This window comes from Ambystoma mexicanum, chromosome 1q, assembly GCF_040938575.1.
Source record: "Ambystoma mexicanum isolate Mex_15411 chromosome 1q, UKY_AmexF1_1, whole genome shotgun sequence".
NCBI lineage: Eukaryota > Metazoa > Chordata > Amphibia > Caudata > Ambystomatidae > Ambystoma > Ambystoma mexicanum.
Window position 1 is genome coordinate 939,928,013 of NC_090922.1, and position 20,958 is coordinate 939,948,970.

At 47.5% G+C, this 20,958-nt stretch overlaps 1 protein-coding gene across 4 annotated transcripts in view; it reads left to right on the plus strand.

The window, feature by feature from the left end:
* Nucleotides 1-4,842: 4,842 nt before the first annotated feature.
* TTLL7 (tubulin tyrosine ligase like 7) overlaps nucleotides 4,843-20,958 on the plus strand; it is a 2,250,822-nt gene continuing 2,234,706 nt past the window's right edge. For 3 of the 4 annotated variants that reach the window (XM_069641609.1, XM_069641612.1, XM_069641610.1), the window contains exon 1: nucleotides 4,843-5,272. The gene's annotated coding sequence lies outside the window, so the exon portion shown is untranslated. The remainder of the gene's footprint in view (nucleotides 5,273-20,958) is intronic. The other variant, XM_069641611.1, reaches the window with a different exon arrangement.

Genomic DNA, 20,958 nt, shown 5'->3' on the forward strand with positions numbered 1-20,958 from the left:
ACGGAGTTGGTAGGTGTTTCTGCGCATGCCTGAGGGAGCAGAAGGAATGCAATGTTTTGGGTAGATAAGTTGAAGGTGGGAGAGAATTTGTTTTCAGTGCGTGAGAGAGTGGACAGTGTGGAGGGGGTTGCCACAAGGTTAAGTGGGGAAGGCTTGAGAGTAGGGCAATGTAGGAAGGGAGAGGGAGCAGTCAGTGAGTTATTGTATATATGGGATTGTGCAAGTGGGTTAAATATGAACTGATAGTAATATAACCTGGAGAGCATCCCACGAAGGTAGAGGCGGTCAGGATTGAAGGAGGGCGTCACGAGAAGACGTAGCTGACCAGAGGGTTGAAGATGCTGGTTGAAGTGGCGTAGATCACAGAGACGAGAGTTGCATAGACAGGAGATTGTGTAGGTGATGGTGGATGATTTGAGGATGAACAGTTAATAATTGAACTGGAGAGCATCCAACAGGAGGCGGGGGTAGCAGAGTTTGCAGGAGAGCATTTGGGGGAAGGGCAGGCAGAGGATTGAGGAGGCAACTTGGAGGAATGCAAACAACGCAGGTAAGAAGCGTAGATTGGAGGAACCAGGGAGGAGGGCGCTCTAAGGAGAGTGGATCAAGGAGACGGGGGCTGTTAGGGTTGAAGATGCAGACTGAAGGGGTGTAAATTATTCAGGAGAGAGTTCCGCGGGTAGGAGGGACATGGTTATAATATGCAAGACCAAGACAAAGAAATGAAGGAACAAAAAGGTGGCTCCAGACAGGAGGCTGCTGAGCGCGCTGTAGTGTTGGGGAAGCACACAGTAGAGGCCTCGACTAAGGCTGGGGAGAACGGTGGGGAGTTGGTTGTGGACAGGTAGAGCAGGTCCGAGGCTGAGTGTGTGAAGAGGGGGGTGCAGACTGGAGGGGAAGGCGGTACTATGATTGCTGGGGCTCAGGTCTAAAGTTCAGGAGGAGCTGAAATAGTTAGGGCTCTGGCCACTGCAGTAGAGGGAATAGTGCAAGTGGGGGAAAGGGAGCAGCCACGTCCGAGACAGTGGATCCTGTCAAGGGAGTGGGCAAAAGGAGGTGGATCAGGCCGTGGGAGGGATATGTGGCGCACTGCAGAAAAGCTTGGCAATAGTTCCTCTATTGCTGGCAAAGGCTCTATTGATGGTAAGGGCCCTCTTGATGTAACGGCTTCAGCTACTGCAGTAGAGGGAGTAGTGAACGCAGGCGGTGAGGGTGCAGCCGCGTCCGAGACAGCGGGACCTGTCAAGTGAGAGGAGAGAAGGAGGCGATCCGGCCGCGGGAAGGATAGGCGGCGCACTGCGGAGTAGCTCAGCAGTAGCTGTTTTAAAGAAAGTCAAGCCGGGAGACAGGTCAGGGGAGGGTGCAGGCTCGGCAATGTCTGTTTCGGAGAAAGTCCAGCCGGGGCAGATCAGAGGAGGGCACCGGCTTGGCAGTAGTCGTTTCAGATAAAGTCCAGCATGGGAGCAGATTAGAGGAGGGTACAGGCGCAGTCGTTAGAGAGATGCACAGTCCAGTAGGGTGATCCATCGGCTGCTGGGCACTGCCGCTGTGGATTAGAGAAGACGAGATACACTCATGTCACAGTGATCAGGCGAAGTCGCTTGGTAGGAGGTTGCTTCTGGGCTATTGAAGTGATGCCCAAAGCTAAACAGCGACACGGGTAGACAGAAATGGGTCCAGTTGCTTCCAGTTGCAGCAATAAGACGTGGTTCCTGAAGGTGAAACAGCAACGTGAGCAGATGGTAAAGGAGGTTCATAGTGATAATCCCGAATCAAAAAATCTCGAAAACAAAAATCTCGAATACAAAAGGCCGAAAAAAAAAATATCGAATTTTTTTTTCAATGTGTTTTTTTCCAAAATGGGGGGGTTCCCCCCCAACCCCCCTTTTTTCATTTTTTTTTATTTTACCCCTTTTTTTTACTTACCTGACCCCAAAAACATATATAAATAAATAAATAAAAAATTCGATATTTTTTTTTTCGAGATTTTTGTTTCGGGCTTTTTGTCATTCGAGATTTTGTTTTCGAGATTTTGACTGACCACGGGTAAAGGACTCAATCGCTTCCTCCTGCAGCGATAAGAGTGGGAGCCCGAAGCTGAAACTGCGACACAGGTAGACAGTAACAGACCCAGTTGTTTCCTGCCACAGCGTGATTACCATTACAAAAATCTAAGGGTTGTTTCAGGGTCTGTGAGATTGACTATTTGGTCCTAAGTTGTCTGGTGAAGGGGTGGGGCACAGAGAATTTGGTCAACTCTACTGTACAAATTGTATCACAGAAAGACAACCAAGATGTTGTCGTTCTTAGGTGTTGCAGAATGTTATGCCAAATTTGTAAGAAACTTTGCTGACAAGTGCAAGAACATCAGGGCTTTGGGTAACAAGGTGTTATCTTTGAGTGGGCGCCTGATGTGATCAAGAATTTATGGAAATTAAGCAGGCCATCACTCATGCTCCAGTTTTGGCTTCTTTTGACACCACCAAGGATACATTGGTTATGGCAGATGCCAGCAGTACAGGACTGAGGGCTTTCTTCATACAGAGAGACATTTTTGAGAGGGTGGTGGCATTTGCATTGAAAGCTCTTAAGGTGCTGAACTGATATATTCAGTTATAGAGAAAGAGGCAATGGCAGTCATGTTGGCTGTAAGGAAATGTAAAACATTTTTGCGGGGCAGAAGATTCACTGTTCGGACTGACTGATCACAAACCTTTAGTATCCGTTTTTACTTCAAAAGGTCTAGATGGAGTGTCAAGACGCATTGTAAATTGGGTTTCGGCTCTGCAACAACATGATTTTAAGGTTGAATTGTTCCTGGTAAGGACAATGTGATTGCTGATTTTTATCCAGGAGTGTGGCCTGTTGTGGTGAGAAAGATTTCGAAGAACCTGTGCAAGACGTATTTTGGGTGTGCAAAGACACCATTGAGTAGTATGTGTGGGAAAAGGCTATAAGGGAGGCTCAGGAATTGTTCAAAGTAAAGGAATTAATCTGCAACGATTGGTCAGGTGATGTGGGATTTGGAGCTTTCCACCGAGTAAGGAATGATTTAAGTATAGAGAGGATGGTCAGATTTTACACTTCGTGGGGGTGTAGAAAAAGTTACATCATGAAACAGCACTCTTCCATCCCTCCACTAATGGAATTGTAGAAAGGTTTAATATGACCCTAATGAAGGGTGTATGCATGGCTGTCAGCTCATGGTCAGTGCTCGGGCTAATGCATTGAGAAGTTGGTGTGGGCCTACAGGCTAGCAACACACACAACAGGTTTAATTCCGTTTGAAGTGGTAAGAAGAAAGGCTGCCACATCAGTGTGTCCTGCGGGGTTAGGGAGAATGCGATTTGTAGAATGGGGTGAGGCAGCCCTGAGGAAGAGACTGTTTACGAGGAATGCAGAGATGACGAAAGTATACGATGACAAGCACTGAGCTAGACTCACTGGAGTAGAGGCTGCTGATCGTGTTTGGGTGCCTAGACCTTGTGGAGTACTGAAAGTACGTTTGTTGGTCCCCTGAGAGTGAACAAAGTGTTGGATGGTGCTGTGGTGTTGGAAGATGGTCGCATGTGGAACAAATGTAGGATAGCTGTGAAACCGATGACAGGTTAGCAGTTTGGTTTTGTTTCTTAGAGGTTACTCCAACATCTTTGCAATGTATAAGGAGGGAGGTGTGTTATGTATGTTATTGGTATACCTTGTACATAAATGTCATTTTGGGTAATGTACATGAATAATAAGGTTTGTGCTTAACTGTCACTGTAAACATGTTTACGATGTGCATAAATAATGTCATATGTTCATTTGTTTATCTGGTTGCTATGTTTTTTTCCAGTATCAGCCTAACATGTTATTGGTTTCCTGGGAAACATGGAACCATCCAGGTGTTCCAAACAATAGTATATAAAAGGCGTGGTGATTGGACAGATTGTCAGTTAACGATCTGGACAAGAGGGCCTCCTTCACATAATAAATACTTGTTCCTGGAACTTACTTTGTCTCCTGTGGAGTCTTCATCACTTGAATAACATGGTTCTTCATAGGCTTGCATACATGATCCTTGCTTTTATGCAAATCGCCAGGAATGGGTTCCTTCAAGAGATGGGGTGCTGCTTACATGTGCCTCTGCCCCTGTCCCTCAGCCCCGTCCACATAATTGCCCCCTAACCACACGAAGGCAGGGGGAGTTCCCAAAACAAAACATGTCCCCTATATTTCTACGACTGGAGTAAATCATCATCTATATTAGATTTATCGGCAAATACTTATATATCTCTTTCACAGTGGATGTTCTATTCTTAGGTCTTTCTAACTAACATATAGATTTTGGGCCTGAGGTAAAGGGTAGCAAGCAGACCCCCAGGCGGACTGCAGAGAAAGCCCTTGGGGGAACAGGTATTTGCCCCTGCACGTTCAGCTGTCCTTTGTTCGCTTTGTATTTATAGTACACAATCACTGAGTTGGAAGTTTTCAAATGTAATAGTACGTAAAATTTTAGGGTGCGCTTGAGAGCTTTAAAATAAAAAACGCACTTGAAATATGAATGAGACGTAATACTATGCAGGGTTTTCTCAGACAACCAAGTAACATTGATTGTCGTAAATAGTATGGGTGGCCTTCGAAAAATCACTGCACGTGTAAAACCCACCCATACCAATCAGATTGCTGTCCCTTGAAATGCGCCTTCTCATTGTCGAACAGCTTTTCCTGTGGGGCTGCCATGTCCCGCCTCCAGTAACCGTCAACTTTGGCCCCCACGCCTCTGAGACAGGCAATGATGCCTCTCGCTGTTGCTAGGACCACTGTTTGCGTTCCAGAATAGGAAGCACTGCGGAGCGGACCAAAATAAAGCTGCGGGGTGGCTCGGTTCACTCGCCGCTCCTCACGCCTCTCACTTCACTACGGTGGCCGCTATCGTCTTCCCGTTGTTGTTTCTTGACTGAACCCTTATTCTCAGAGGTGACTTATGATGACGTATGTCCTTGGAGGTCATAATGTAGTTTGCGCTTCTCGCGTTCTTGCCACACCTCCCCGCGTGATGTGCATGGTCGAGTCCAGGCCGGTGTTAACCTCCAGCAGTAATGTGCACAGCTATGAGGGATGAACAGGGGCAGGGCGGAGTCGGCTATTACAAGGACGGGTTATAGGGATTTTTTTTTTACACTGAGCGCTGTCCCTTCAAGTCCTGCTTGGATGTACGTGTTTCAGGCAAAGGGGCAGACTGTCGCAGCCCACGAACTCCAGCCACCCGCTTTCGAAGCATCATCTAGCGGTAAGCAGGCTGTGTGTGCGTATCAGCATTGCATCACATTGACAGGTCATGGGCAGCATGGACCACTGCGGCCAGAGGAAGGAAAATGATGGCACTGGGTTTGCTCCAGACCTCAGTCTGAGTGATGGAGGTGTGGGACAGCTACACATGCTGACGTGTGCATGTGGACTTCAGCCGTGGGAAGAGGTGATGCAAGGGTGGACTGTGGATATACACGTGTCAGCAGGTAGTAATGGGATAATATAGGTGAATTCTGACGTGGGCAGAGGGATTGCTAAAATTGTCAGTGGTCTGCTGGCCTGAGTAGCGGGAATACACGTGTGGATAAAGCAGGCACTAAGGTGGTTGAAAAGTCGCTGGTATGGGTAGAGGGAATGTTCGACCACATGCCTTACTGCTGTCAAGAAAGGATTTGACGATGAGATGGGGCAGACGGGGTGCATGTGGATGCAAGTTTGTGTTAAAGGTTTGCAGTTATAGACGGGGGTTATATTGGAGGATATCTACGGATATGGCATAGAAGGGATACTGATGTGGTCAGATAGTGTAATGTAGGTAAAGCTATACTAATTTTGGCAGAGGGAATGCTCGTGTGGGTAGAAGGGGTGTCTAATGTGAGTGCGGCTAGATGACAGCTGGTCTGAGCAAAGGGGATGCTGAAGTAAGTGCACGCATGATATGCTAGCTAGAGGCAATGGGTGCGAATGTTGGTAGAGATTTGAATATTGGTTATGTTGATGTGGAAGGTGGAATGCAAGGGTAGGCACGGGATTAAATGTGGGCAACGGAGATATTCATCTGGACAGTTGATATTCTGGTATGGCAGAAGGGGTGCTGATGTGAGATGACATGAACGTGTAGCCAGGGGCAATGCATTTGCGAAAGGAGCATGCAGATGAGGCCAGAAGGTGTGGTGACGAGGGTTAGACTGGTTGCAGTTTTAGCAGAGCAATATAGGCGTGGGCAGGAGATATGTGGTAAGAGTAATTAAATGTTGGGGAGTGTGGGAAGAGAGGATGCTGATAATGCGTTTAGAAGGAATGCTCAAAAGAGCAGAGAAAATGTACCAACATTCGAAGGTAGTATTGTGATCAGGACAGATCAGATGCTGGTGTCGGAGATGAGGAAGTAGACGAATGAAATCCTGCTGTGGGCATATGGGTATGAGGAACAGGAAGGATAAGGATGTGGACAGCGTGGATGCCAGTGACCGGCGTATGCATTTGAAATGTGCTAGTGCTGTCTGAGACGCGCTGATGTCACGATTGGTCCGTGATGCTGCAGCTGCGTCTCGTGATGGTGATTCAGCAGCATTTGGTCTGCAGCACGCTGTGGCATGTAGTTGGCACAGGTGCGCATCTGAGCCCTACACCTCAGGGGCTGCGGGCAGATCCGGCGGTACCGATTTGTAGGTAGTAACTCCCCTGGGTAACAGTGGAGCACTGCTCTCATTAACTGAGCTGTGTGCGCACTCCGGTGTGGGACTTTTTCCTTCCCACCTACAAGGTTGCGCTCCACAGCCCCGAGTCTAGCACCCCTAAAGCCCGTTGGTCTGCATCCTCCCATGGTGGGTTCAAATAGTGCCACTTTGCCATCCGTGTGCCAGGAGAGCAGGACTTCGCCCTATTAGAGGGCGCTGCCCCCTCAGCCTGTTCCGGCTGACGTTATTTCTCATTACGTACATGCAAACACAAACGGATTCTTGAAAGTGTACGCTGTGCTTGTTCACCTTGGCCTCGTTTGGGGTGAATAGTCACGCCGCCCTTGCATTGCGACACCCTACTGCTAAATGTTTATTTTTTGAATCGTATGTGTCCGGATGAAGACTTCGCATGGTTTTTCTGGTGAATTTAATGATTTATATCCCAGTGTCACGTCGTTTGTGCATGGGTTGAATAAACAATCCGTAAAAATGTAAGGCATACAGTGCAATATTTGTATTTCAAGTGTAATAGAGCCTTCGCCCTTTTTAAGTGCCTCCCATGATGCAAATACATATTTTTAATGTAGAAAAAGGAAGATGAGGCACACACTCTAGTTCCCATTCATGTATACCCGCCGTAGTTCAGTTGATCTTCTCCTCCAAGCGCTTTCTTGTCTCTTACAATCTTCAGGGAGGCACTCTTTCTTTTCAGGTGTTACTGATTAGTTTGAATTTCAGTCTCAATGAATTCTGGTAGCTGTAGTGATAGCACAATATTTTCAATTCAGGTGACCAGGAACCAACTCGCCTCCAAAAGCACAATTCTTTCCCATAATTGTAAATGCATATTTTTTAATGGGTTAATTTCGCGCAAAGGAATACAAGCCCGACGTTTAACGCAATAATATGAAAAGTAATAATTCCTGTCAAACTGAAAGGAGTTGGAGAATGTGATAACTATAAGCCTGTAAGAAAATACTGGTGTATAATATTCTTCAAAAGCACTGTTTTGACATAAATCAGAAACTGCCCCCAGAAGTGTTGACGTTATTGTGATCTTCTTATTCGTCCCGGGACACGGGTCGGTCCACAATAAGGAGACAGGAGACTTGCGACTGTGTCTACCCTTTATTCTATTATAACCTGTTGAGCCAAAAGGTTAGGGACTGTCCGCATGCTATCCTCGGAAAACACCAAACACCATTGTGTTAGTGTTGGCAATAAAAGGCTGTGGTTTTTATTGCACATTATGTAATAATAATACACAATCATCATCATAATAATACATAATGTACACTTTTGGGCACAGGGTCGGCCCCCCTGGCCCATGCCGCCACACCTACCAGCTTCCCCCCCCAAAAGTTGCTCCCTACATCCTCTTTCTGTCAGGTTGTCTATTATTTCTCTGTAAAAATGCTCCACCGCTTTTTCGGACAGGTGGGTTCCATCATTATGGAACAGCTCTGGGTTTGCTAACGAGATTGCGCTGTGCCTAATAAAATGTATCCCTCTGGTTGCGCAGAATTTCTCTATCCCTCTGTTCAATTTCTTTCTCGCTATATCGATAGCCTTATACGGGTTTGCCCCAACCATGTTTTTCTGGGCAATATTGCAGAGTGAAACATGTCTGTATCCTTCCAATTGTGGGCTATGCCTGCTAGCGAGGTACATATATAAGCCAATAGCTGTTTTCTCCCCAGGGCCACTAAATCATTGTCCCCCAGTTGAAAAATTAGCAAATTTTGGTGGGTCCCTGAAAGCCATCAGGTCAGCTAGTTTTCTGTGAATTTCTGGCCATTTTAGGTCTCTGTACCCCCACCATGACATGATGGTGTCTTGAAAAGCTGTCTTGTTTTTCGTTTCCTCAGAACGGGGAGATGATCGGAACATGAAGGAGTGTCCTATTATCCATGCTGATTTGAGGGGGGCGTTGCGATCTGTGCATGGAAAAAAAGTAAATTAGCTTTGGTTTTATGTACCTTTTGTAATATTCCGATTTCCATCCCCCTATTGCTTTTACCTGTTGCGCTCCTAGCCCACTTGCCAAGCTGAGGTTGCTGCACCTATTCTGAACGAGTGGGTGTCGTTTTCCTTAGTGTTCCACCCCGCCTTACCTATGGCCTTCCTGAGTACTGCATTAAATTGAAACTGGCTTAGGGCTGATGTGTCCCTATGAATCGGGAACCGGCCCGCCACTAGTGGGCATTGGTCGCTGTATTGGTTGGTCATGCACACCGGGCAATTGGTGAAGTCTTCAATGCAGTAAATATTTATCTCCCTTTTGCACCCTGTCTTGGATGCCTGAAACTCTATTGTGACGCTGTCCGCCCTTACCCTTAGATACAACATCCCTAAACTATCGCTGGCTTTCATGCTTGACGCTATGAGCTCGCTCACCTTGAAAACCCTGAAGTATGCTAGAGAGAAGTTTTAAAAAATAATGCCTCGTATGGGTGGGAGCATATTGTATCTAGCAGCTGTGTTATGGTTGTTAGTTTTTGGAAATCCAGCAGGCGCTTCTTATCTTTCTGTGGCCCTTCAATCTTCCCCCAGCCCTTTAATGCGTATTGTATTAATGCACTGCGGGCTGGGTCTGATTTCCTCCCCCTGGAGCTTTGCAAAATATGCTACTGCTGTTAGGTGTCCTTTTACCCATTTCTTCTTTACCCGTTTCATGTAGGCCCACTCTAGGAATATGTTACTATCTGTTGTTGTTATTGACTCTACATGTGCTATACCTGTAACTTTTAGTACCGTTTCCAGACACTTACTATATTGGGCGTTGGTGTTGGTTGCCAAAGCCTTCTTGGCCAGGTCTAGAAGCAGCCCTGTTGCAGGGTCTGTGGTTTTCATTGGCAGAGAAATCCTGCTTGAATCCTTGTTTGCGGTGTTTGCTGTTGTTGCTTGAGCATCCCGACCCAGTTGTCCGGCGTTGGCATTGATGCAGCATTTATCTGTCTGCCAGGATATCCCAGCAGTCCTTTGGTAAATCCGCCATATCTCTTTGGGCATTTGGGGCTATTTGACCAAATTCGCTCCACTGAAAACGAGATAATGCATCTGCAGTGTTATTATCCGTCCTGGCAATGTTTTTTGCTCTTACCACCATGTTTTTGTTCAGAGTAATCTTGGTCATTGCTCTTAAAATTTTCAACACCAGTTGGCAATTTGTCGTCCTTCTGTTAATAATCACTGCCATGTTATCTGACCAGGCGATTAACTCTGTGTTTGCTAGCTGGTTACCCTATGTATGAAGGGCCAACCAGATTGGTATGATCTCAAGTAGCGTAATATTCTTAACCCAACCTGTTGTATGTCAAGTGTCTGGCCATTCGCCAGCGAACCATTCTGTGTCCATAATTGCCACAAAGCCTTTGCTCCCTGCCGCATCCGTGAAAAATACTCTTTTATTGATGGTGTTCAATGGCATGCGCCATAATTGTTTTCCCATTGAAATTTGTAAGGAATTCTTCCCATACCAATAAGTCTTTTCTAATCTCTTCCCCCAGTTTTAAATGTAAATATGGGTTTTGCAACCCTTTTATCCTTAGCTCAAGGCTTCTTGCAAATGTTTTGCTCTGCGGTATTACCCGGGCTGCACAATGTAGACTCCTTGCTAGAGACTGCATTTCCTTGACTGTGCCTTTGTTCCTTGTCCTCAAATTTCTGATTTTGTCAAGTAATTCTTCTTTTTTGCTTGCAATCCTGCATTCACCTGCTCTTGAATCTATCTCTATGCCTAGGAATGTTATGTTAGTTGCTGGTTTGGTTGGTTTAATCCCTAGCCAGTGGTATGCCCCACTGTGCTGCCATTGCTTCCATTTTTCTCTAAGCTTTTTTGCATTCCTCTATATCTGCTGGGTGACCTACTATCATACAGTCGTCTAGGTAATGTACTGCTTGTACTTCTGGTACATGTTTTAAGAATGCCCACTGGAAAAAGGAGCTAAATTGCTTGAAGAGTGTGCAAGATATTGCGCACCCCATTGGTAGGCATCTGTCCACATAAAACCTTTCTTCAAATGTGAAACCTAGCCAGGGTTGGGATTTGGGGTTTACTGGTAGGAGTCTAAAGGCTGACTCAGTATCTAGTTTTGCCATTAGCACCTCCTCCCCACATTTCTTAACAACTCTTGAGTGCCTCCTGGAAATGGGTGTAAGTCACCGCAGTTTCACTCTCTGGGATCCCGTCATTCACTGACTGCCCCTGTGGGTAAGAAAAATGATGTATCGTCCTCATTTGCCCTGGTTCTTTCTTAGGTACCAGGCCTAGTGGGGAACATATGTATTCTTTAAAAGTCATTTTTCCCAGGTTCCCCAATTCTGTTTAGTTTTAGTTCTTTAAAGATGTTCTTCCTAATTATCTCTAGGTTCTCTTTTACAGATTTCAGATTTTCTGGTATGTTTTGGGAGCCCTTCCCTTCGAATGGGATGTTGAACCCTTCTTGAAACCCTTTCTCTATTCTCTGCATGATGTTTCTGTCTGGGTAAGTTGCCAATATTGTTGCAAATTCTATGAGCTTAATTGTGGTTTCCCCTGGTGCTAATATAACGTTGATTTTAAGACATTCATTATTCCTCTTTCTTGGGCCCCCTGTTAGGTAGTCGGGGGCACCCACTGTTGGCATGGTCTCCCTCAGGAGCAAGGTGAAGCTCACAGTGCTTCAGCCGGATAGAATGGCGCACTGTGAACGATTCTTCCAATGCGTAGAATTTCACCAGAGCAAGGCAAAACTCGCAGCAGTGGAAACAGGCCAGTGTTTCAAAGCAAAAAGTATTCTGCATACGCAGACTACTTGTTTGGTGCTCCGTGGGGAGTCCCAAACAGGATTGTACTTCTCTGCTGCTTGTGCAGATCCTTGTATTGTGTATTACTAGCCTTAGGCTATGTCTGCTTTTGTGGGGGCTCTGACAAGCCCCCGGCCGGCTGGCGCCATCAGCCTTTCGTACCTTGGGGTGCTCCTTTTTTTTTTTTCTTTTTTTTTTTCCTACCTGGGGGTTTCCTGTCTTCTGCCTCTGGTGCTTGTCACCTTCTCCTATTATGCATGGCCCCTTGTTACCCTCATCCTGCCTGGCACCATGTGCCTGTGGGAAGGGCTGGGGAGAGGTGTTGCACTTCCCCTGAGCCACAGGTTGTTGCTTGGTTACCTGTTATCTGCCCTCTGCCCATTTGTCCTATTTTGCCCCACAGGTTACTCCTCCTGCTTTCTTAGCTGCAAACCTCTTGAAATGAGACACATTACGTGTAATGGTCCACCCTTCTCCATCACCAGCAGTGATCATTGTCCCCTTATTCTGGGTGACTCTGAGAGTCCTAGGAGCAAACATGGGGTCCTACATCCTTAGTTTTACCAATACCTGGTCCCCCACATCTACTGCCATCTCCTTGGCACCCCCTGCGGAATTCAGCAGCCTCCTTCATCTCTTGTTTGGCAGCCGAGTCCCCTGACCAGATAATACTATCATTTGGGTAGAACCCCTTGTCCTCCGGGCTATGTGGGAGCCGAGTCCTCAGACGATGACCAAAAATGACGTCAGCCGGACACTCCCCCGTGGAACAGTTAGGAGTGTGTCAGTATTCTCTTGGAAATTGATATAACACCTGCTTAAACAGCTTGCCTGTGACTTGCGCAACCTGCAGTGCCCTCTTGATACTTGACATGAATCGTTCAATCATGCAATTGGCCTATGGCCACAGCGGGGTCACCTTTCGATGTTCAAACCCCATGTAGGCAGCAAAATTCACAAAGTCGTGACTTGTAAACGGTGGCCCATTATCGGATTAATGACTTTCAGTACCCCATATGCCATGAGGATGCGGTCCAACGCCGGGATGACAGTAGTGGCAGCCGTTGATGGGATGATCTGTACTTCTGTGAATCTTATTCATCCATGACTACTAATACGTAAGAGCTGCCTCGTGTGGGTACAAAGAAATCAACCGCCAGTTCTTCCCCTATGCCCTCTGGCAGGGAGGACATCAGCAAGGGGTGAGGTTTGGGTGCCGGTGCCATCACGCTGCAAACGACACACTGGCATAGCTTGTCCTCCACTCTGTGATCCATTTGTGGAAACCACATCTTCTGTCGGAGCAGCTTCTTGGCCGATGCAACCCCTCTGTGACCCTCATGTGCCAGATCATTGACCCTCTGACATAGTGACTTCGGCATCCCGATCTTACAGCCCTTTAATATGATGCCATCTTCAGTGAAGGTGAGCAACTCCTGTACGAGGCACAAACTCTTTACTTCATCTTGGGTGACCTGGTCCATGTCTTTTGCCATGCCCATGGCATGCTTCAACCTTCATGTTCTCAAGCATCGGGCAACAATGGCAAGCGCAGGGTCTGTCTCGCATTCTTGTTGAAGCGTTGTCCACGCAATCGGGAAGGGTTTCATTTGGTGTATGACATAGTTGGGATACTCCTCACCCATGCGTTCTTGCTGGCTTGTCGTTCGTGGATGATGCAACAGGTATTCGGCCGGATCCTTGTCCTTCCTCGGCCTGTGCTGGATTGTGAATTTTTAGTCCTGCAGCCTCTAACCCCATCTGGCAATGCGCAGGGGCATCCAAGCCTTGGCGTTCCCATAGATTGTGAGGAGAGCCTGATGGTCCGTGATGAATGTGAAAGCTTTACCATACAGAAAAAGTTGAAAATATTCGCTGGTCTAGACCATCGACAGGCTCTGCTTTTCGGCCTGCAAATACTGCTGTTCTGTGTCAGCGAGACTTCGGCTTGCATAGGTCACCGCTTGCTCGATGTGAGGTGTCCAGTGTTCAAATTGGGACAGAACGGCACCTAACGCGACTGGGCTGCGTCCACCGTCACTTCAGTGTCATGACATTCCCGGGACCAGACAAAGTCTTGCCCTTCCTTAGTGAGCTCCTGGAAAGGTGCACTGATGGTGGCGTAGTTTTCCAAATATGTAGAACAGTAGCTGGCAAGTCCTAGGAATGACCACAACTCTGTGACTGTGGTGGGTCTGAGGGCCTAGGTTAGCGCTGCCACCTTTCCAGGGTCCGGTCTCATACCCTGCTCCGAGAATATGTGCCCAAAAACATTTGTCCTTGTTTAAAGTCACTCTCGCTGCCCCCAGGGCCAAACCTGCTCGATGAAAGGTTTCGTCATGTTCGCTCATGTTTTTGTCAAAAACGAGGATGTCGTCACTGTAATTTAAACAGTTTGGTATGTGTTTAATAACCCGGTGTATCTATTCCTGGAATATTACCGCCATCGAGGAGTTGCAGAAACCGAGTCGCTTGTAGCGAAACCGCCCCATGTTCGTGACAAAGGTGGTGATATATCGGGATTAAGATGTCAGTTCCAGTTGATGGTACCCTTTGTTAAGGTCCAGTTTGGAGAACACGGTAACTCCATTGAGAAGATGGATCATGTCAGTGGTCCTGGGGGCTTGATGCCTTTCACGCTGGATGGCCTTGTTCGATCTGCGCATGTCCACGCACAGGTGGATAGATCTCTCTGCTGAACTCTTTGGGACAGTCAGGGTGGGTAGGCCTGCTTGCCCTCTCAAAATTGTTGAGGTCGAGTAGGCGGCAGATCTACTCCACCTGCTTCTGGATGTTGATAGGAATCCCTCATTTTGTGCAACTAGTTTGACCAAGGGGGTCAATATGTAGATGTACCTTGCATCCTTTTAATTTCCCTATGCCATTGAAGAGGTCAGGAAACATCTTGGCTGCGTCTCCATAAGGGGCCAGATACTTATGTGCCATTATGCAATAAAGAATGTGTACTAACCCCATGTCTGTTCTAAAACTCAGGATGCATACGCTGTTTGTTGCTGTGGATAAGACATGTAGGTGAATGCGGGCTGAATGCGATTTATGTGTGCAGACTGAGGTGAAGACGTCTTTGCAAGGAAGCAGTGGACATATATCCATATGGGTCCAACACCCTGTCGAAGGCTTTAACTGCGGGGGTCGAGGAAGCTTGTTGTACGTATCTTCGCTCATAACGTTGACTGTTGCCCCTGTATCAATGAGGAATAATTTGGGCACATTCAAGATTTGCAGCGTTAGGGTGGGACTGTGTTCTTTCGCTGTGTCGTTATACAGCACCCATACGTATCCCTGTGGTCTTTGGGGGAGCCAGATGATTCACTGTCGTGACTGTGAGCCCGTCATTGCATGTCATGGGTTTCGCCTTGGGTGACATGCACTTCTCTCGGGATATGTTTAACTTTCTTTTGTGATATTTGATGTGGGTTCCCTCTTCAATGGTATGTCTTTTGCTTTCACGAGTGCTTCTGTGTTCTTCCTTTAATATCTCATGTGATGTCTGCCACTTGATGGCGAATCGGTGCGTGGCGAGGTTTCTTACACACAGCCCTGAAGGGGTCCTCACCCCCACATGCTGCACATTTCAGACGCACATGCCTTCGTGCGGGTACTTGTAACCACATAATGCCTTCCCTCTTGGCTCCCTCCCCTTGTGCGGGAGATAGCTTCTGGACCGACTCCTGCTCCTTGGAGGTCGGAATGATCTTTATTTTCGCCATGTTAAGCACTTTTAAGGAAATGGCAGAGTCCGTTCTGGCCATGGCTAATAGTTCGTTCAGTGATCTTTGATTTTGCAGGACTTTCTTGTGGAATTCTGAAGATTCAAATCCAGATATGACATGAGACCTGAGTGCCTCCTCATTGGAGTAACAGTGGAAAGCACAATGTTTCATGCGAATGCGTAGTCTCATGACAAAGTTTTCTAGAGTTTCTCCTGTTTCCTGGGTCGTGGTGTAGTATATATGGCGTTTGTAATCAATGTTTGTGGGGGGTGAAGTAGGTGGTTAAAGCATTGTGGTTCTCTTTAAATGTTGCTTTCTCTTCATCCACCAGCTCATACAATTTGTCCCGTACAGCTGCCCCCAATGCAAGGGTTAACAGATTCTTCTTCCTCTCATCGTCCATAAATCCCATGGCCCCTATGTACACCAAGTCTTTCAACCACCGGAGCCATCGCAGGCCCAGATTACTTGTGTCCGTGAGGGTGAACGCCACAGAGACCTGCCGCGGGATGGTTTCACTCTGCGCCATTTGAAAGTTCTTGAGAGATGCGCCGATATGGTTGCTGGGATGTCTTCTTCAGACATGGCTGTGCAATACCCTTCCCTGGTGACAAGCGCTTGAGGGCTGTTCAATAGGCTGAGGGCTTGCGTCACTCAATAGAGTCCACAAAAAAAACTGCCAGTACTCCACTTCCTTCAGTTGGATGCGATCAGGTGCCACCAGCTTAGCCTTTCGTACTGCCCTCCATGCATGGCTTTGTTTTAACCCCAGCCGGTACCAGGGGGGACCGGCCCTGATGAACAGGGCTGTCTGCTGTGCCTTGGATGTGGGACCAGGACCCTTTATATACAGGGCAGTCTGCTGTGCTTTCATTGCAGTGTCTATGGAGGCCCTTTCTCCCTCCTGCGTCGGATATTGACCATGCGCACTCACGGCTGTGGGCCGGATATGAGGAATCTCCGTCCTCGAGGGACGGCCAAATAGCGGGGACAGATCCTCCAATTCTGCTGGGATCTGCAGTTTCCCCAACAGCACGCACTCGGCCTCTCGCAGGTATCCTGGCGGAGCAGTCACTCCATGCCGGTGAGAGGCCAAGTCGTTCGGGAGCACCGCCACCACTTCAGGTGTGCTATGGCCATGTCAACTCTCCCGTGGCCGCAGCTCGACCAGGATCAAATTGCACCTTTGCAGGCAGGGTCCAAGCCTCGTCACCAGTGTGATCTTCTAATTAGGCCCGCTGCACGGGGCATGGGTCAGGCCTCAATAAGGAGACAGGAGACAAGCGACTGTGTTTACCCTTTATTCTATTACAACTGAGGACTTCCCGTCCTCACCAGTCACTTCCCTTGTCCACCCCACACCCCATAACAAGGCTAACGGCATCTCATAGCAATGTTGCAGTTATGCGGGGGGGTGGAATCACAGTTTATCATGTAAGAAGTATGACAGTTGTTTTTTACTTCTAATGTTGAGTGATGTATAGTATGCAACAATAGAGGGGAGAGCACATTGCACATGACCCAGAGAGCGGCATGAGGTGTGCCACTAATATCTGCCCAATGACTTGGCAGCAGTGCGTACAGCAAGCACGGTTTGGAATATTTCGGATATGGTACACCACTCCAGATACACTTAAAAAAGTCATTGGATATATGGGTGGAACCCAAGATGATGGGGGATGTGAGGGAGGTGACATTGGAGTCGATTGCATTGTCGGATCATGCCCCGCTGACAATGATGGTGTGGGAATATGGGGAACAGAGAGGATTGTGGGGGTGGACCTCCCCGGGGGAGCTGCTGAACGACAAGCTGATTGCGATGGCCATAGTGGACAAGATAGATGGGTACTTTGCCGTTAACGACACCCAAGATCCTACACAGGAAGGGATTTGGGATGCATCCAAGGCAGTAATACAGGGAGAATTAATAGCACTTAAGGTTCAAAGGTGAAAGCAGTGGGGAGTATTAGAGGAAGAATTGGAGTCCCAACTAATGGAGGTTATGGGCGCCATAGTTGAAAAACAGATGAGGGCTTTACAAAAAATGCGTTGAAACATATTCGGGGCCATCTTGATTTATTGCACACTCAAAGAGCCAAATGGTCTCTATTCAGGGCCAAACAGAGATTTTATGTGAGCTCCAACAAAGCAGATAAGCTTATGGTAAGGCAATTCAGAACAACTGCGTCGGCCCGAAAATTCTAAAAATAGAGCAACCGGGAGGGAAAATAGCAACAGAGACAGTGAATATAAAAGAGACGTTTTGCTAATTACTACAAATCCTTATAGACCTCAGGGAGCGGCCAAGGAATACTTAAACTCGCTACCATTGCCAAAGGTCTTGCCAATAGAGACGGAAATGTTAGAGAGAGGAAGAGGTGGAGGCGGCAATTAAATGTCGGCCTGTGAATAAGGCGCCAGGGCCCAATGTATACCCAGCAAACTTTTACAAGAAATTTAGGGGGAAGCTAGTCCCCAGACATACTTAACTTTTTACTGCTACAGCAGCCGAGGGGAGAGTGACTCAGACTACGATAGAAGCTAAGGTGCTGGTGTTTAGGAAGCCGAATAAGGACGGGACACAGTGGGGGTCTAATAGGCCCATTGTGCTGATGAACATCAATGCTAAAATATATACAGGCATACTGGCAGCTTGATTATCCCTGCTACTCCTGACATTAGTTGACCCGGACCAATCAGGGTTTATAAGAGGGCGACAGACTTGTGACAATACGAGAAGAATTATACATTTGGCAGAGAAAGCCACAAAATGCCAGGCCCCTTTGTTACTGAGATTACTTGATGCCGAAAAGGCATTCACCCGGGTTGAGTGGCCATTCTTAATTGCAGTTTTAACACATATGGGACTAGGGACCAAATTTGTGCAAATGGTAAGTGTGAACTATACAAGCCCGGTGATGCGATTGTTGATAATTGGCCATCTTTCCCGAGCTATTCTCATCACTTGAGGCACAAGGCATGGATGCCCACTCTCTCTGCTACTATACGCAATATATTTAGAACGCCTGTTCATGAAGCTTAGGCTTAATAGGGTGGGGAAAGGCATACCATTTGGAGGAGAGGAGCGTAAGGTCGTCGCCTTTGCCGATGACATGGTGATGGCGCTTACTGAGATAGAGACATCGATACTGGCACTGGTAGCTGAGCTGGGTGTTATAGAGCAAATATCAGCGCTCAAAATTAACATGCAGAAGTCGGAACATCTGATTCTGGCGCTCACCCCAGAGCAGTGCTCAGCCCTTATGCAGTATTCCCCCTTCTTGGTGGTCGAGGGACATATACTGTATTTAGGAGTGAATATTGCAGAAACTATGACACAGGTATATGATAGGAATTACCCTGAACTACTACGACAGGTCCGGATAGATTTGGAGACGTGGACCCCATTGCGAATATCATGGCTAGGCCACATAGCAACCGTGAGAATTGTTACACTACCGAGAATCCTGTATTACTTTCAGGCTCTGCCAATCCCGGTCCTGCGTGTCTTCTTTGTGACACTGAATAGGCTAGTCTCTAAATTCATCTGGCAGAATAAACGCCTGAGATTAGCTCTGCGGACCCCCTTTGCTTCTAGGGACAAGGGGGGGTGGTTGCTCCCAAATTGTATAAAGTACTACGAGGCGGCACAGTTGAGGGTGGTACGGCAGTGGTTCTCTGGGGAATGCGACAGGGCGGTGGTAGGGAAGCCCTTGGAAGCCCTTGTCTATCAGGCCAAGGGAAGCCCTTGGCCTGATAGACAAGATCGACGACAGAATACTCGATTAAGCCAGGCTATAACCATGGTGTGTGATGTATGGGACCGACTATTGAAGCGTGGAGCCCTCTCGTCGAGCCCGTCCCCATTCACCCTGCTTTTCGGGAACCCGCCCTTTACGCCGGGGGTGGCGCAGGGGGCATTTAAAGAATGCTGTGTGGTGGGCTGTAGTAAGCTGGGAGGATATGATGCAAGGGACGACAATACATACTTTTGAGGACTGCAAGCAGTGCGTAGGGCTTACAGAGGGTGACAGAATGGTGTACTATCAAATGAGACCATGGATAATGAGCCCAGGGGTCAAGCAGGCGGTACGGAGGGAATTGACCAAGTTTGAACAATACATTACTACCCACTCGGGGACCAAGCAGATGATATCCATATTGTATAAAATACTGATGGAGGCGGAGATGACATCACACTGGGGTACATGACACAATGGGAGAACACATTGTGGGGTGGGGGGGTTATCCCTATAGACCACTGGGAAAATCTTTGGAGGAGCATCCCTAAGCTGACGCAATCACTACAACTGAGGGAAACTTGGTATAAGGTTATGATGTGGTGGCACTACACTCTAGTAAAGTTGGATAAAATGTATGCGGGTGGTTCCCAGGAATGTTGGAGAGGGTGTTTGGGAAGGGGGGATTGGAAACAAATACAGTGGGAATTGGGTCCATGTTGGGCAGACTTAGCCTCCCAGATAAAATCAATGATTATGTTTGATGCAGCCCTGACCCCCAGGGAGTGTATGTGTGGGCTCTTTGATCACTGAGTCGGTCCGTCGGACAGAACCCAGAAAAAGGCTTTCATGGTGATGCTAATAGCAGCATGGCAGAAGTGATGGAAACAGAATCAACCCCCAACAGGCATGGATTGATTACAGAAATTGTGGGGGCTGCTGGCAATTGAGTGGGTCGCCTATCGGGTCCAGGGGGACAGGGGAAAATCCGATGAGACTGGGACATGTATTTATATATTTGTTTGCTTGTTAGGCGCTTATACAGCAAATATATTCTGTTTCAAAGCACCCACAGGGCAACAGGGAGGGAACATGGGATTGAAGAACATTAAAACACACAAATATAGAGTGAGGGGAAGGAACGGACAAACCTACTATGCCTTGTGAGTATTCAAAACGTGCAAGTGCAGCAAGGAAGAAGGCAGTGGGGTAAGAGCTGGGGTGTCCGTACCTGGGGGTGAGCTACATATGAAATGCAAGGTAAAGGTAAGTGCTATAAGGCTTGGAGTCGCCTTGGGTGGAAAAGTGCGAGTCTCCAGGGCAGAGGGTGAGTCGAGGCAAGTGCTGAATGTAGACAGATGCTGGGAAGGTTGGGTGTTAGTGGTCAGGGGCCCAGAGGATGCATAAGGGTCCAAGACACCAATCACAGCAACTGTGAGGTTAGCAGAAGAGGGAAGGAGGAGGAAAAGAGGAAAGTCTTATGGTGCTTTCAGAATTTAAGAGCCAGTGAAGACTTTTTAGGGTAGGAGAGATGTGGTCCCTGGGCTTGAGGCCAAGGATGAGTTTTGCTGGTCTATTCTGGATTAGCTGAAGGAGTCGCAGAGGGGAAGAAGGAAGATTGAGGAGGAGGCTATTGCAATATTCAAGCCTAGAGAGAACCATGGCTTGGGGAAACATTGAGCCTCTGGGGAAATTTAAGAAACGAGAGAATTCCTTTGAGAAGGAAGAGTTGAAAGTAGGACTTATTGGCAATTTTCTGAGTGTGAGGGAGGAACGATAGAGAGGAGTCAAAGATGACTCCAAGGTTTCTGGCTTCAGAAGAAGGAGCAGGGGGAGAGCCAAAGGAGGGAGGCGATAAAGAAGGAGGGAGCAGGGGTTCCAATCAGAAGAATCTCCGTTTCGCCTGCATTGTGGCAGAGATCATGGAATTGCATCAGGCCTGGATGGCAGATAGGCAGTCAGGGATGAAGGAATGTGCGAGTGAGTCAGCAAGAAGTCTGA